The 17,059-nt window shown below is 41.7% G+C and overlaps 1 protein-coding gene across 1 annotated transcript in view; it reads right to left on the minus strand.

Moving 5' to 3' along the window:
* The window catches only part of Trpc5 (transient receptor potential cation channel, subfamily C, member 5), a 310,854-nt gene that overhangs the window by 60,676 nt on the left and 233,119 nt on the right, over nucleotides 1-17,059 (minus strand). The gene's annotated exons all lie outside the window — the stretch shown is intronic.

Here is a 17,059-nt window from a genome sequence, read left to right on the forward strand (position 1 = left end):
TATCTGCTGAGGACATTCTCTTCTATTCACACTTGCCACATGTTTTGACCATGAAAGATTGTTGGATTTTGCTGAGAGTCTTCTCTGTGTCAAGTGACACGATCTTGCGGTTTTTACTCCTCCGTCCACAGCTACATTACATGGAAGGATTTTATGGGGAATTACTTTCACATTCCTGGGATACATCCCACTTGGCTAGGTGTGGGATCCTTATTATATGTTGTTGGATTCAGATTGCCTTTGTTGTTTGTTCGATTATTTTCCCCAACTATTATGGTCCACCTCAGGCTGACTAGATATTAAAAAACTGTTGCTTCTGTATTCCAAAATGCCCTTGTAAAAGGGATGTTGGTACTGACTCAGGTGTAGGAGGACAAGTGCTGTGACAGATACTTTTCTTTATAGAGAGTTGCCTGACAGTCATAGACTGATAATTCTCTAGGGATAGATTTATTTGGAGTTATTTTAAAACCATTCGGCTCACTCCAGTTGGTGCCAGGTGCTGAATTTTTACAGATAGTGTGGCCAACAGGGACTTTTGGCTTTCGATGTTGTTGTGGGCTGGGTAAAGGAAGATGGGAATAGGGCATGTTAAAATACTGCAGAACTTGCTATTCTTCCCAATAGTCAGCTGGTTTATTTGGATAAATTCATCTCTGATTGTTGGAAGCTTTTGGCTCATTTCTAGTGTTTTGGGAAAAAAAAACCCCAAAAACTTGATTTTAAGGAAATTCTCAAGGTCTTGGTACTATTTTGTAAGAGTAGATTTTCAAAAGTCCTTACTCTGCCGTTTTGAAAATGTCTGTGACATTTTAACTTGTCATTTGTGAGAACTGAGGGAAATGGTACAGTTTTCCCCCAGTTCTTCTGCTCGGGGACATAAAAAACCAAAACAAACAAAAAACAAAAAACAAACAAACAAACAAAAACCCAACTCAATGAAACAAGGCAAAATCAAGTCTAAGGAGCACAGAAGCTTCTGAATAGCTTGTTGGATGCAGAACATGCTTCATTCTTCATTAGATCACCAGTATTTTGCAAAATGCCTGACATAAGGTTAATGCTGAATACTATTTTAAAACATTTTCATTTATTTTTGACAATTTTATACATATACACAATGTATTTTGTCTTTATTTTTCCCTCCCCTCTCCCCCCCAAATTCTCCTCCTACCTCATGTCCTCTCTCTCTCTCTCTCTCTCTCTCTCCTTTAATAGCTCAGAGCCCAATTGGTCTTGCCTGAATGCTCATGGATGTGAAGTCATCTGCTTGAGCATGGGTAACTGTCTTAGTTAGGGTTTCTATTCCTGCACAAACATCATGACAAGAAGCAAGTTGGGGAGGAAAGGGTTTATTCAGTTTCTTCCCACCTTGCTTGGGGATCTTGCCACACTAATTGAAATGCACAGTGCTTACTGACGTGGAAGAAGCCTTAATGTTTTAATTCACGTTGCTGTTCATCACTGAAGGAAGTCAGGACTGGAACTCAAGCAGGTCAGGAAGCAGGATCTGATGCAGAGGCCATGGAGGGATGTTACTTACTGGCTTGCTTCTCCTGGCTTGCTCAGCCTGCTCTCTTATAGAACCCAAGACTCCCAGCCCAGAGATGGCATCACCCACAAGGGGACCTCCCCACTTGATCACTAATTGAGAAAATGCCTTACAGCTGGATCTCATGGAGACATTTCCTCAACTGAAGCTCCTTTCTCTGTGATAACTCCAACCTGTGTCAAGTTGACACAAAACTAGCCAGTACTGTAACTAACTCATCAGGAGCCAAACTCCTGACAGCAACTGACTCTTCCTTCCCCAGCAGCCACGGACCCACCACCACTAGGAAACCTCTTAGCATAGGTATATTGCCTTGTGCTCAGCTCTTAGAAAGGGCCAGATACCATGATTTCACATATATCAGCACACACTAACAGCAGATACTGGTATCATTCATTTTACAGATGATGGCAATGATGCTAAGGTACATTTGTTGGTAGCAGGTAGAGCCAGACTTGATACCTTACTTCAGTTGACACCTTGAGCTAAGCTCATAGACATTGTATTCCCTGAAAATCCAAGGGTAGTATGCTTTGAAAAACACAGAAAGCTGGGTTTCTTCCCACCTTGCTTGGGGATCTTGCCACACTAATTGAAATGCACAGTGCTTACTGATGTGGAAGACGCCTTAATGTTTTAATCCAGTTCCTCATATTGTGGCAACCCTCAGCCATAAAGTATTCATTGCTGCTTCATAACTGTAATTTTGCTACTACTTGAAATCGTAATGTAAATATCTGAAATGGAGCATACTCGATATATGACCCCTGTGAAAGGTCTGTTCAGCCCTATAGGGGTAGCAACCAACAGACTGAGACCTGATTTTTTTTAATTATTATTATTACAGTTTGTTTCTTTCTTCTTCTTCTTCTTCTTCTTCTTCTTCTTCTTCTTCTTCTTCTTCTTCTTCTTCTTCTTCTTCTTCTTCTTCTTTTTTTTTTTTTGGTTTTTCGAGATAGGGTTTCTCTTTATAGCACTGGCTATCCTGGAGCTCACTTTGTAGACCAGGCTGGCCTCGAACTCAGAAATCCGCCTGCCTCTGCCTCCCGAGTGCTGGGATTAAAGGCATGTGCCACCAAGCCCGGCCAGTTTCTTTTTTTTAATTAGATATTTCCTTATTTACATTTCAAATGTTATCCCCTTTCCTAGTTTCCCCTCCAAAAATCCCCTATCCCCTCCTCCCCCTGCTCCCCAACCCACCCACTCCCATTTCTGGTCCTGGCATTCCCCTATACTGGGGCATAGAACCTTCACAGGACCAAGGGCCTCTCCTCGCATTGATGGCCGACTAGGCCATCCTCTGCTACATATGCAGCTAGAGCCATGGGTTCCTCCATGTGGTATAGTTCCAAGGAGCTCTGTGGGTACTGGTTAGTTCCTATTGATGTTCCTCCTCTGGGGCTTCCGAGCCCTTCAGAGAGCTGATGTTTTAGGTTGGGAGATGTGGTTGCTTTTTACCTAGTGCAGGGTTACTTCTTTTTTCCCCCCAGTTCACTTTCCAATACTTTATTTTTTCATTGATTAATTTTTCACTTTCCATCCCAATCACAGCCCCCTCTCCTCTTCCCAGTCCCACCCTCACAATTCCTTCCCCTATTCCTTCCTCCCTTTTTCCTTAGAGAAGGGGAAGACCCCACTTAGGTATCACCCACTCTGAGACATCAAGTCCCAACAGTACTAAGCACATCCTTCATGCTGAAACCCAACCAGGCAGTCCAGTTAGGGGAACGGGATCCAAAGGCAGACAACAGAGTCAGAGACAGCCCCTGCTCCAATTGTTAGGGAACAAGAATTCTTGGCAAGAAAGATGCACAGTTGCATCGTCAAGAGCATATCTCTCTCTTAGAAAACTAGAGTGTTCCTTGGCTTTCTTCTCAGAATTCTGAGAAGGGAGAGCCATCTCCCTAGCCCCTTACCAAGCTTGTCATGTGTGGCTTTTGTTTCTACAGCTGTCTAAAGAATCAGACAGCTTTAATAGCTCATTTACCAGCTGACCTCATGGCACAATAGAATTTGATTTGCTTATGGCAAGGGGCGTGCATATGAGACTTCCAACAAGTATTTATCCATACTCCAGCTCAGTGCTAACTAGTGCTTGTGGGAGAAGCATGACCTGAGAGACTGGGGTGAGTTTGAGCCTGGAAGAGCCTAGTTACTATGAAACTATTAACAGGGCAACCTCCTGTGTGCTTAGATGCTTGCATGAGCCACGCAAAGGGTAGACAGGTTAGGTCCCAAGATGGTTGGCTCCCATAGATCAAGGCCATCTTTGATCCAAATTCAGGGATTATTTTGCCAAGTAAAGGTTAAAGAGAAACTCATGCATATTTTATCTCTCATTAGCATTTTGTAAGAGAAAGGTCTAGAATGAAAGGCACTCATTCGTTTTGGATCTGTTTAACAGCTTTGGGAAAATCTCACGGCTTTGTCACACTTTCGAAACTTAGGGCATTCAATCAAAAAGGGAAGACCTATGCAGTATAGAAAGGAAACAGCATAGAATACCCAGAAGCAGGAAAAAAAATCAGCCTGCATTAAAGTCCTAAGGAAAGGCTGGAGAAAAGGCTTGAAATCAGAGTATGCTGCTTCCTCCTGGATGCCTTCCTTGATTTCTCCAACCACAGATGACCTATTCTTTCTCCTTTAAGCCCAGACCACTTTGGTTCTTCCTACTGGTCCTTATGTTATATTTGTTCTCTGAAGAACCCGTGAATTGGCCTTTAAATTGGACTGTTACGCTGCTGAGGGGAGGAACACTTTCACACATGCCATTTCTATCTCAACATGCTGTGCGGCATTTATGGCCTTTGACAATATGAGACAATTCCTCCCCTCCTCTCCCTGCGAAAATTCAGACTCAAATGATCAACTGGCTTTCCTTTTGACCACCCAAGCACATAACTCATATAGCACATGTCCCTGCCAAGTCCTCCAAGACACAGACACCATTCGTCTTTTTATCTAACTTCTGTAGTCCCTCCAGGCATTTCTGTAGAAGCAGTTGTACTAGTCAGAGACAAAATATGTACAGCCTTTCCTGTGCTTTGGGTACTTTTAAAAGCCCTTTATATGTGCAGATGGCCCCGGATTCATGATGCTTGGGCTTCTCACGCTACAAAAGCAGTAAGCATTCAGTATAAACTGTACTTCAAATGTAAAATTTTATTGCTGTGCATTTGAGGCCAGCCAGGATTATATTAGTGCAGTGGTTCTCAGGCTGTGGCTAGTCACCCATTTGGGCTTGTCAAATGACTCTTCCATGGGGATCTCGCATATCAGATATCCTGCATGTCAGATGTTTACATTATGATTCATAACAGTAGCAAAGTTACAGTTATGAAGTAGAAATGAAGTAATTTTATGGTTGAGAGTCACCACAACATGAAAGGGTTGCAGCATTAGGAAGGTTTGAGGACCACATGGAAGTTAGTGACTTCCATGCCAGCTAGTACCTAAGAGTGAGACATTTCCTCAAAGAATCAAAGTAAATAGAAGAATAAACAAATAAGAAGAATAAACAAAATGAAATACAAATATGAACTTTTTTGGGGGGGGGTGAGCTAGACATATGCCATGTGAGCATCTTTGCTGATAATGGACAGTGGCAGTAGCATGGCTCCCTGTCAGCTACCAGAGCATGAAGCCAAACAATGCTTCTTTATAGTTGATGGGTTCACAACCAGGCTGTACAGCAGTTTCAATGTGAGATACTCTCAGTGTACAAACAGACTCATGAGGATGCAAGCCCATTGGAAGTGGAGGCAAAGCTACTTTAACAAACCTAGGCAGTGGCTATGGTTAGCACAGTCAGAGAGGCATTGTAATAATAATAACCACAGCTAACATTTCAATGCCTACTGTGCCCCATGCTGTAGCAAGTGCTCATGGAGAGGAAGAAAAAGTGAGGGACAGATTTCTCTGGGTCTTCAGTTTCCACCATCCAAAGAGGTGATGGAAAGTGAGGGGGGATTTCCTTGTAGGAGTGGAGGATCTGGGATTAGTGGGCTTTTGAGAAGTGAGCCAGGTTGTGAGATAGAACAAACCATTAACAGACAGGACCTCTATCAGGCATAAACAGTATCTCCTTAGTTGGTCTTCAGTCTTGTGCCTTGCCACAGAGTCTGTAAGAAGCCAAGGAAGAAAGCAGAAAGGAAGAAAAGAAAAAAGCAGAGAGAGAGAGAGAGAGAGAGAGAGAGAGAGAGAGAGAGAGAGAGAGGAAGAAGAAGAAGAAGAAAGAAGAAGAGAAGAGACAGAGAGACAGAGAGAGAGAGAGAGACACAGGGAGAGAGAGCCAGAGAGAGAAGGAGAGAAGAGAGAGAGAGAATGAGAGAAGAGAGAGAGAGAGAGAGACAGAGACAGAGACAGAGACAGAGACACAGAGAGAAATAATGAAGGAAGGAAGTACCAAACCTCTATCTGGATAAAAACTGTTGGTCCCATACTGAACCACCTCAGTGGCTATTTCCAGGTGATTTTATATCAGTGACAATGTACAGAAGTGAAATAAAAGACACTTGAAGAAAGGTTTCTCTCATAGGTATTAACAACCAGAAGTTTGCGAAGTAGTGCAGTTGGCATTCTACAAAGGACTTTTTAGAAATACATAAATCTGAGCATGTATAAACTTTATTCTTGTTATTCCCTAAACAATTCAGCCTAGCAACTATTTTAAAATATTTTTTATTAGGTATTTTCCTCATTTACATTTCCAATGCTATCCCAAAAGTCCCCATACCCTCCCCCCCACTCCCCCACCCCCACTCCCACTTTTTGGCCCTGGTGTTCCCCTGTACTGAGGCATATAAAGTTTGCATGACCAATGGGCCTCTCTTTCCACTGATGGCCGACTAGGCCATCTTTTGATACATATGCAGCTAGAGACATGAGCTCCGGGGTACTGGTTAGTTCATAATGTTGTTCCACCTATAGGGTTGCAGATCCCTTTAGCTCCTTGGGTACTTTCTCTAGCTCCTCCATTGGGAGCCCTGTGATCAGCCTAGCAACTATTAAGTAGCACTTACATTGTATTTAGTAGTATTAGCAAACTGAGGATGATTTAATGTATATGCTATAGCATGCAAATACTATGAAACTTTTTGTCGGGGGACGTGATCAACTGAAGATCTGGGTCTCCAAGGAGGATCTGTTGCTAGAGCCAAACCACCTCCAGCTGCACAGAGCCCAGTGTTCTATGAAGTTACTGCAATGAATTGTCTTTGTATGTTTATAAATAGACAACTTCAAGATGGACAGCTTCTAGCAGATACACATATTTCTTCTTTCTTTAGTCCACTTTGAAATTATGAAGATTTGACAGGAGAGAATAAATGGTCCCCTTCTCCAGTGGGGAAGATGCAAGTTAGTGAGAAACAATAGCTATCAGTTACAATTAGATCAGAGGTAATAGCCTTTCTATGTAGTTTTTTAAAAAGCCCATGAAGGTTCTCCAATGAAGGAGCTAGAGAAAGTACTCAAGGAGCTTAAGGGGTTTGTAATCCCATAGGAGGAACAACAATATGAACTAACCAGTACCCACAGAGCTCTCTGAGACTAAACCACCAACCAAAGAAACCACATGGTAGGACTCATGTCTCTAGCTGCGTATGTAGCAGAGGATGGCCTAGTCGGTCGTCAGTGGAAGGACAGGCTCTTGGTTCTGTGAAGGTTATATGCCCCAGTATAGGGGACTCTCAGGGCCAGGAAGCGGGAGTGGGTGGGTTGGTGAGTAGGGGGTTGGGGGAAGGGATAGGGGGTTTTCAGAGGGGAAACTAGGAAAGGGGATAACATTTGAAATGTAAATAAAGTATTTAATAAAAAAAGTTCATGATTTAAGAAGGCTTTCTTTCATTATCAGTAAGTGGGTACACACTGAAATAGGCCAGACTTCCCTTATATCAGAAGTCAGCTCTGCAAAAGATAGTTTGTGAACAAGGGTATGTTTGAAAATCAGCTCAGTGGAAATGATCCCAGATTCATTGACTTCTCTTTGCTTTGTAGTTACCAATCAAGCTGGATTCAAGAATGCCATCAACGACAATGTTAAGTAAGGAATACATTCTAGGCCGGTAGTTTCAACTTTCCTAAGGCTGTGACCCTTTAATACAGTTCCTCATGTTGTGGCGACCCCCAACCATAAAATTATTCTTGTTGCTTCTTCATAATTGGAATTTTGCTATCGTTATGAATTAGAATGCAAATATCTGTGTTTTCTGATGGCCTTAGGTGGGCCCTGTGAAAGGGTCATTCAACCCCAAAGGGGTTGGGACCACTGCTGTTGAGAACCGTTGTTCTTCCTTGACCACAGCAATGAGTTTGCGTAGCTGTATCTTCATTAAACACGCCCCTTCTATCATCTCCAAGGCAGCAAACATCTGAATACCAACAAATAACGGTTAGTAGGGAGTTCTGGCCCAGCATATGATTGGAAGTAGCCCTTATACTGGACACATAGTGGTTTTATAGGGCGTTTTATATTTCTTCAGTTAAGTTACAAATTTGATGGTAAATTTAATGCCACAAGGAGATGCCTTCTTTTTTTAAAAAAATAATTAATTGATTAATGAATTAACTTTACATTCTGATCTCAGCTTCTCCTCCTCCCTCCCCCAGCCCTCTATCCTTCTGATTCTGGTATTATTGAGGCACGGTACATGACACAGACAAGCCGTCTGTGTTGTGGCTGTTTGCTTGTAGATGTGATTCAGAAGCTGCTGGGCTGCTAGTTTAAAGGGGAAAGTAAATGGCAGACTGATATGAAATGTCAATGGGAAAAACACTTCCCATGTCAACCGAGCCCCGAGCCCCACTACTGTGAAGTCAATGGAGGAAAAGTGGGGCTAGGAGCGTAAGACTATCTCCAAACACATAGTTTTAAGTATATTTTTTTGTTTGAAAATAATTGTACACAGTGGTTTGTATTACCTCGGTGGGTTCCGTTACAGATACTCTAATTCTCTTGTGTTGGTTATGTAGACAGACTTTGAAAGGAAAATGAAATTAGACCAGGTGAATTATGTCTCACATCAGTGGTTCTCAGCCTTGCTAATGCTGCAATTGTTTAATACAGTTCCTCATGGTGTGGTGACCTCCAACCATAAAATTGTTTTTATTGCTACTTCATAACTATAATTTAGTTACTGTTATGAATCGTAATGTAAATATCTGATATGCAGGGTATCTGATAAGCAACCCCAAAAGGGTTGTGACCCACAGGTTGGAGAACAGTTGTGCTATACAATGGTTTCTTCAGGGCAGCAAAGGGTGGAAGGGGGTTTCTTCCTTCCCTGAAAGGCTTTCTAGATGGAAAGGGAAACCAGTGTTGGGAAGTTTCTCAGCAAGGAAGGAGCGGGTGCTACAACACGCGAAAGCAAGGGAAAAGGAGAGCCTCAGAGTTGAGTAAAGCCATGCAAGAATTCACATGGCACATGGTCAGGGTCAGGTCACCTGGGAATTGCAATTCAACTGGCTTAACTCAGGAAGCTTGAAGGGGACTCTGGAGAATAAACATCCTAAAGCAGAGAGAGATAAACCAATGGTCAAACTAATACCACAAACCCAGCAGGGGTTTGGGAATCTGATGAGAACCAAAGTTATAACTGATTCTGGTGGCATGTCTGAGACAGCTGGATGTTCTTTGAGGGCTGCTGAAGCCCAAAACTGGGAGAATGTAAGAGGTCTAGTGGTGACAAGCCTCATTTCAGCTGCATTCCTGTCTCTCCCTCAGGACCAGATGGGGTTTGGAATTCTACATTTGATAACATTTAGATCAATAATATATTAACAGATTGTACCATAGGTCAGGTAATTCCCAGTGGTGAGGCAGCCCTCATCATTAGGTTTGCCGAGCTTAACATACACAAACACAGGATGCCAAATTAAATACACATTTCAGATAAGTAAAGAAATGATCTGTAACAATTGTATTGATACTCTTTGGTTTACAACCCTCCAAGCCAGGTGTGATGGTCTATCCCTATAGTATCAGCACTCAGAAAGACTGTGGCAGGAAGATTTTCATGAGTTCAGCATAGCCCTGGCTACAGACTGAGGCCTTGTAGCACCCAAAACTCCATAAAATGTATAATAGTCTAATTTATGAATTTTTACCTTTAGGATAGTGGGAAGGCTGCACACATTCAATACAAAGCATATTTTGAATTTAAAATTTCGATCTTTAGGCAGTCCCTATGTGGTATGAAACTCTCATGATGCTGAACAGTGGTGGTGATCCACAGCTGTCAGTCAGTCCTGTGGTCACAGTGAGAAGTGATGGTAGTCTACAGAATTCTATGTAGCTAAGTTGGGATGTTATACAGGTTAGCTGTATTAAAGGCAGTTTTGACTTATATTTTGAACTGGCCATGGATCTGTTAGAACAACCTATCCTAAGTGGAGAGGAATCTGTATTGAACCTTTAGCCTCACCTGAGCTCTGATTTGTGGTGGAACTGAAAACAAGCCTTTGAGTTTGAGCCTGTATTTGTGGAACAGTGGTGTTGCCTGCCTTATAGGACTGATGTCAACTAGACAGATCATGGGTGAGAAGTACTTTGCAGTGTTCTCAACATTGGGCAGGTGGCTAGGTGTCTTTGATTACATGACAGAATAATACAAGCTACAGGAGTATAGAATGCTTCTAATGATAACATTGCAAAGTTAGGGGCATAGTCTTTACTTTATAATCAGACGGAGAGACCCTGGGATTCAAATGGCAGCCATTTTGCAGGATGCCCATAGGAAAGTTACTTAATGTCTCTGGCACTCTGTTTCCCTGTCTGCAAAATGAGGATTATAAAGTAACCTGTATCGTAGTGTCATTATAAGGACTAAGAGAGTTGATTAAGTTGTCAGACAACTAAGAAACATGTGTTTTTAAAATCATGGATTATTATGAGGGTTAAATGAGCTCTTCATTCAAGAAAGGGTAGCTACTTTCATCATTATTGGTTTTATACAATATATGGAGAGTTGTTGCTCCCTGTGTATATAGTACTGTGATGATGCGATGTATGATTCAGTGCAGTCATGCTTAGACAAAATTTGAATGCATCATGCTTGCCTCCATTGTCAGTCGCTCTGCACATTCTCCTGATGTGATGTGTCCTGTTATGCTAATTATTGGCTTTAAACTCTGGAGGGGCGATTGATGGTGGTGGCAAGAGGGAGAAAAGATGGTGAGGTACAAGAGAGCTATTGTATTGAAAAAGTACATACAATTGGAGTCAGCACACTCCTTATTGTAGTCAGATCCAATGAAAAACCTCTAACAATCGAATTCTGGAGAGGAAAACTAGATTGTTATGCAAGCTGCATCATAGAGGATGAAGGGCAGTTTGGTAGATAACAGAGAAAAGTTTTTGTTGTGGGAGTCTGGCGAGTTAGGACAGTAGAAAGGATGGCTGACAAGCTGTGGAATCTCTTGGCTGCTTTGAAAGCTGGGAGGAAGGATTGTGTGACTGGGTTTTTCATTCGAAGTAGAAACTTGGGGGTATCTATCTCTTGGGACCCTTCCCTCTCTTAGGAGTTTTTTCCTCTTTACTTTTCCTTAACAAATCTGAGTATCCCCTACTTAAACAGGCATAAAAACTTGCAGGGTGGTTTTACTTTACTGGGCTATTTTTCAGAATCATAAGACAATCATGGTCTGTGGCTCCTGTGTGTTTCTGTCTTCCCAGTCACTCTTCTCAAGGCTTCTAAGAGATCACTTTTCAGTTTGAAGATGTGTCTGAAGAATAGGGCTCTTCATTCCAGTTCTCAACACTGAAAACAAAATAAAACTAACCACCCCAAAGCAAAGCAAACCAAACCAAACCAAACCAAACCAGACCAAAGCAAACCAAACCAAACCAAACCAAACCAAACCAAACCAAACCAAACCAAAGCAAACCAAACCAAGCCAAACCAAACCAAACCAAACCAGACCAGACAAAAATGAAACAAAACATAACAGCAACCAACAAACATACATTCTGGTTTAGGCTATACCCAAAACAGCTAATTCACTTAAGTTAGCAATGTTCATTAAGAGCCTCCATCACCTAGAACCTCCAGGATCCTAACTGGGAGGCAGTCATCATGACTCATCATGGCAAGAATCTAATTCCTGCAGTAGAATTCTAATATTGTAGCAACCAGACTCCTATCTCCCAGGATGAGATTCCCAGGGAGGGACCAGCAACAAGGAGGTCAGGAAACTTTCTAAATAATGTTTGAGACAGGAAGGTAAGTTCATAAAGGCCCATTGTTTCTCCAGCTGAAGAGAGAGTCAAATTATCTGGAAGGCAATGGGAATGATAATTTCTGCTGAGTATGGGGAACACTGGGGCGTAGGAAGTATCCAAACACATGTCCTTTTCTTTCCTTGCAGTTGGGTTCTTTCCCAACCTTCTTCTTTTCCAGCTCCAGCAGGGCTGGGGAAGTCATGGATGCTAGGCAAATGCTCTGCTACCCATCTAATTCTGCAGCCCCAGTGGTGGGCTTTAAATAGTAGTGAATTACTAAGAACTTGACTGTGGACCAGGTGCTTTACAATCATTCATTCCTTTCATTGTTATTTCTTTCAATGATGGCTCCGAGGAGACACAGTATATTAATCATACTACCAAGGAAATTGAGACAGAAACCTGTGGCTTGTCTAAGTCATAGGCTGGGTCTTATAACCAAAGTCAGAGTCATCATACTATTTTAATACTTTTTTTAGGGGTCACCTGCCTACTATAAGAGCCTTTGGCTCAAATATAGGCTGTTAGGATTACTTTCTTCTTCCTCTTCTTCTTCTTCTTCTTCTTCTTCTTCTTCTTCTTCTTCTTCTTCTTCTTCTTCTTCTTCTTCTTCTTCTTCTTCTTCTTCTTTTGAGGCAGGGTTTCTCTGTATAGCCCTGACTGTCCTGGAACTCACTTTGTAGACCAGGCTGGCCTCGAACTCAGAAATCCACCTGCCTCTGCCTCCCGAGTGCTGGGATTAAAGGCATGAGCCACCATGCCTGGCATGATTACTTCTTTTTTAAAGTAAAGTTTGTGGAAATAAAATCATGCTTATTTCAGTACATGCTACCTAAGGTTGCTTTTGTATTAGGCTGGCAGAGGTAGGTATCATAAGAGAAAATGGGGCATTTAACATGAAAATATACTTGTCTGCTGACTGTGCTATAACCACCACACTACCCAGCCCCTAGTGTGTATGTGCTGAATGAGACAGATATGAAGTCAGACTTTGGTTTTGCCACTTCTTAGCAGTATGTGCTTGGACAAATTCTTTTCCATTTTCATGTCTCAGCCTCTTTATTTGTATAATTGTTTCAGAGTTGCTGTATGAGATTCAATATATAAAAGCTTGTAAGATCCTGCCTGGCTGCCTGGTGCATAGTAAGTTCTTTCCAATTGGCAGTTCAAGTATTTTCCGTAGCAATGAGGACAGATAGAATATAGTTCTGTGCCTGGCACATAATGAATGTTCACTTGAATCCTAACGCTCTGTGTTTGTCTTTTTCTTGTTAGTGTTTGCCTTTCTAAGGTCATGGGTTGCCAAGGAAAAGACCGAAATGTATTTATGGTTACCAGTCGAAGTGTGGGGACAGGGACATTAACAGGGTAGTTTGTGCTGGGAAGATATCGACAGCAGAGGACTCACGATGGAACAAGTTGTTGAATGCTTTGAGCCTAATCTACATAGGATAGAGTTGTGGGATGTGTGGGAGGGCAGGGCTCCAGATGCCAGTGCATGATTTTGTTTAACCTTCAGAATCCTTGTCTTTGTGTGGCATATGAATGGACTCTGAATTCCATATTGAAAGATGTAAAGGTTTCAAAAACATTCCAGTGTATGCTGATGGCTGCAATCTCTAAGTTCCTGTAGCAACTGCAGAGAATAAATGAGTGTGTTATTTTTATTCCTAGTAATGCTTGGTTGCTTTCCCTAATGAGACTCTAAATTTCTTTGGGGCTAAGATGCCTTCGATGTTTAGAAGGGCTTTACTGGTATTAAATAATAAAAGGGGCTGAGAGGGTTGCTCAGTGGTAGAGCATGTATGTGCAAGGCCGTGAAGTTTGACTCACAGAACTTAAACAAACATTGAAGGGATACATGTTTATTTGTGATGGGTATGTAGGTATGTTTCTCCCTGTCTTAGGTTAGAGCCAGTTACCTAAAATGAAGGGAGAATTAGTTTGGGAAGTAAGGTGTTTTTGAAATAATTAAGTGACAGAGAAAAAAAAGTTAAGGAAAAATGTGCCAAGAGGAAAAAAGATGGCAGGGCACCAGATAGGGAAGAAGGGGAGTTTGCTCTGGGGAAGGGTTGTGCCTCTTAATTTTCTAGAAGTAATGAGCACTATGCAAATTCTCTCTATTCTAGAGGCAAATCTTTGGGTCACAGTTTTGCTGGTTACAGTTATGCTCATGTCTCTGTGGAAGTTAGCCTTCCAATTTCAAGAGGAATTTCTTCACAAATAACTCAACTCTTTCCAGTGTCTAAGAACAAATAGAAAGTTAAATTTTTAGGTTTTCTGTTATATTGGGAGACCTCCTTTATCCAGATGGGGTACTTATTTCCTGTAAGAGATAATGATGACCCTCAAGTAAATTCTTGCCTTTTTTCCCCCCCATTTTTATTAGGTATTTAGCTCATTTACATTTCCAATGTTATACCAAAAGTCCCCCATACCCACCCACCCCCACTCCCCTACCCACCCACTTCCCTTTTTTGGCCCTGGCGTTCCCCTGTACTGGGGCATATAAAGTTTGCGTGTCCAATGGGCCTCTCTTTCCAGTGATGGCCGACTAGGCCATCTTTTGATACATATGCAGCTAGAGTCAAGAGCTCCGGGGTACTGGTTAGTTCATAATGTTGTTCCACCTATAGGGTTGCAGATCCCTTTAGCTCCTTGGGTACTTTCTCTAGCTCCTCCATTGGGAGCCCTGGGATCCATCCATTAGCTGACTGTGAGCATCCACTTCTGTGTTTGCTAGGTCCCGGCATAGTCTCACAAGAGACAGCTACATCTGGGTCCTTTCAATAAAATCTTGCTAGTGTATGCAATGGTGTCAGCGTTTGGATGCTGATTATGGGGTGGATCCCTGGATATGGCAGTCTCTACATGGTCCATCCTTTCATCTCAGCTCCAAACTTTGTCTCTGTAACTCCTTCCATGGGTGTTTTGTTCCCACTTCTAAGGAGGGGCATAGTGTCCACACTTCAGTCTTCATTTTTCTTGAGTTTCATGTGTTTAGGAAATTGTATCTTATATCTTGGGTATCCTAGTTTTTGGGCTAATATCCACTTATCAGTGAGTACATATTGTGTGAGTTCCTTTGTGAATGTGTTACCTCACTCAGGATGATGCCAATTCTTGCCTTTTTGAAACAGTTTTGCATGGAAAGCCTTGAATGGTCTCGCAACAGGAGTTATTAGTAGGTTAGGAAGGCTACAAGGGTACTGGCTTACAACAAGGCAGCAGGGAGGAGGGAGGAAATTTTCTCTGAACTCATCTCTGTTTCTGCAGATTGTAACATTGAGTTGAATCTGTTTCAAATGGATATCAAAGATGTATATATGTATATGTATGTATATATACACACATACATATATATATTCTCCAACACTCATTCCCTTGCTCATTGCTTTAACTGAGGTTGTTCTCTCATGCCCCAGAAGACTAAAGAAGAAGAAGAAAAGCTGGACCTGACAAACGCAGAATCCCTGGCTTCTTGAGGTATTGTATCCCCCTGCCCATTTTGCTTACATCTCAGATAATTTATTTGGTATATTAATGTTTAGTGTCTTAATGTTATTTAACATGTCATGTAGTCATTGTGCTCCAAGGCTAGGGAAATGTCATTTAGTGCTGTTCTTGGGGTTCCAGATAGATGACCTCCATAACAATGAAATGATGACCACCTGTCCATGATCAGATCTGTGTGAAGGATCATGTTTTACAACATGGAAAAGAGGTTAGCCAAGGGAATGAGAGTGGGGTGATCAAGTGACTGGAGGGAGAAGGATTGAGTAGGAGACCCTTTTGATGGTCCAGGTGAAAACTGGGGCTCAAAAGAAGAAATGGGAAAGAGATATTTGGAGATAGAAATGAGCAGTCAGTCATATGAAGAAATGGAAGAAGACGAGTTGACGTTTATTCAGAAAGATACCTCTGTTAACAAACGACATAGGGGAACCTAGCGACTAAGAGGAAGCCTTAGTTTCAGACTGATATGAATGAGATTGTTTTAGTTAGTACGACCAACTTGTCCATAGTAGATTGAGATTTAGAGAGCATTTCCAGAACACTGAAATCTCAGCTCCAAAACTTGGAATTACCTGGTGTGTGTGTGTATGTGTGTGGGGGGGGGGAATAGAATGAGTTGGTCATATAAGCTGAGACTATGCTGAATTTGTGATGCTGTAGACAACGTCTCACAGGTGGTCAGACATATAGATTTGCTGTGGAGGTAGAAGGACCAACAGAGCTGCAGAGGTAGTTTGAAAGTTGCTTGCATAGAGATGGTAGTTGAGACCTTAGAACTGGGTGTGATAATTGTGGGGCAAATTTATATCATGGCATTATAACTACCTCGGACTCCTTGTGAAATGAAAATTTGTGTAAAGAAATCAATAAAATAAGAGGAAGGTGTAAGTGAAGAAAAGGCAGAGGATTGAGTTTGAGGAGTGCCTATCTCTATTGAAAACAAAGGGGTAATAGAATATATAAGATAGAAGAGAGGCACTGGAGGGAGGAGAGGAACAGAGGTTTGGAGGGTGAGAATGGGGCAAACCAGACAACAAAGAGAATGCATGAAAACTGTATATGGGAACTCATTACTTTGTATACCAGCTTTAAAAAAACTAACTAAAATGAGAAATCTGAGGCTGAGGCAGAAGAAATAAAAAAGGAGTGAGGGGGCTAGAAATATAGCTTGTGGAGAGTGCTATCCTAAGTTTCAGGAGCTTTGGGTTCAATCCTTGGTAAAACACACACACACACACACACACACACACACACACACACACACACTGAGAACAATAAATTAGAATGTGATGATATAATGTTAGTAAATGTGGGGGGTGGTTGCTACTCAGGAGTGGTGGCAGGTGGCTATGATTAAGAAAATAATACCCTATAACTGGGAATGATGGCATAGTCCTATAATGATAATACTCTGACTGGAACAGAAAGATGTAGAAGTCAAGGTTATCTTTGGTTACATAGTAAATTTGAAGTCAGCTTGAGTTACATGAGACCATGTCTCAAAACCATAAATAAAACAAGATAAAACAATAAAACTTGAAAGTAAACCAAACCAAACCAAATCAAATCAAACCAAACAAACAACCAACAAACCAAGCAAGCAAGCAGCCAACCTAACCAATCCAAGGCATTCAGGGGCTAAAAAGCAAACCACATAGAAGAAAAGATGTAGAAAAAAATGTACAGACATCTTATTGGTCAAATATAACAGAGAGTGGAGAGTTTCTGGTGCTCTTTCATCTGGTGATCATAATCCTATGTGAACATTGCAG

The sequence above is a fragment of the Mus musculus genome, chromosome X (assembly GCF_000001635.26).
Source record: "Mus musculus strain C57BL/6J chromosome X, GRCm38.p6 C57BL/6J".
NCBI classification, from domain to species: Eukaryota; Metazoa; Chordata; class Mammalia; order Rodentia; family Muridae; genus Mus; species Mus musculus.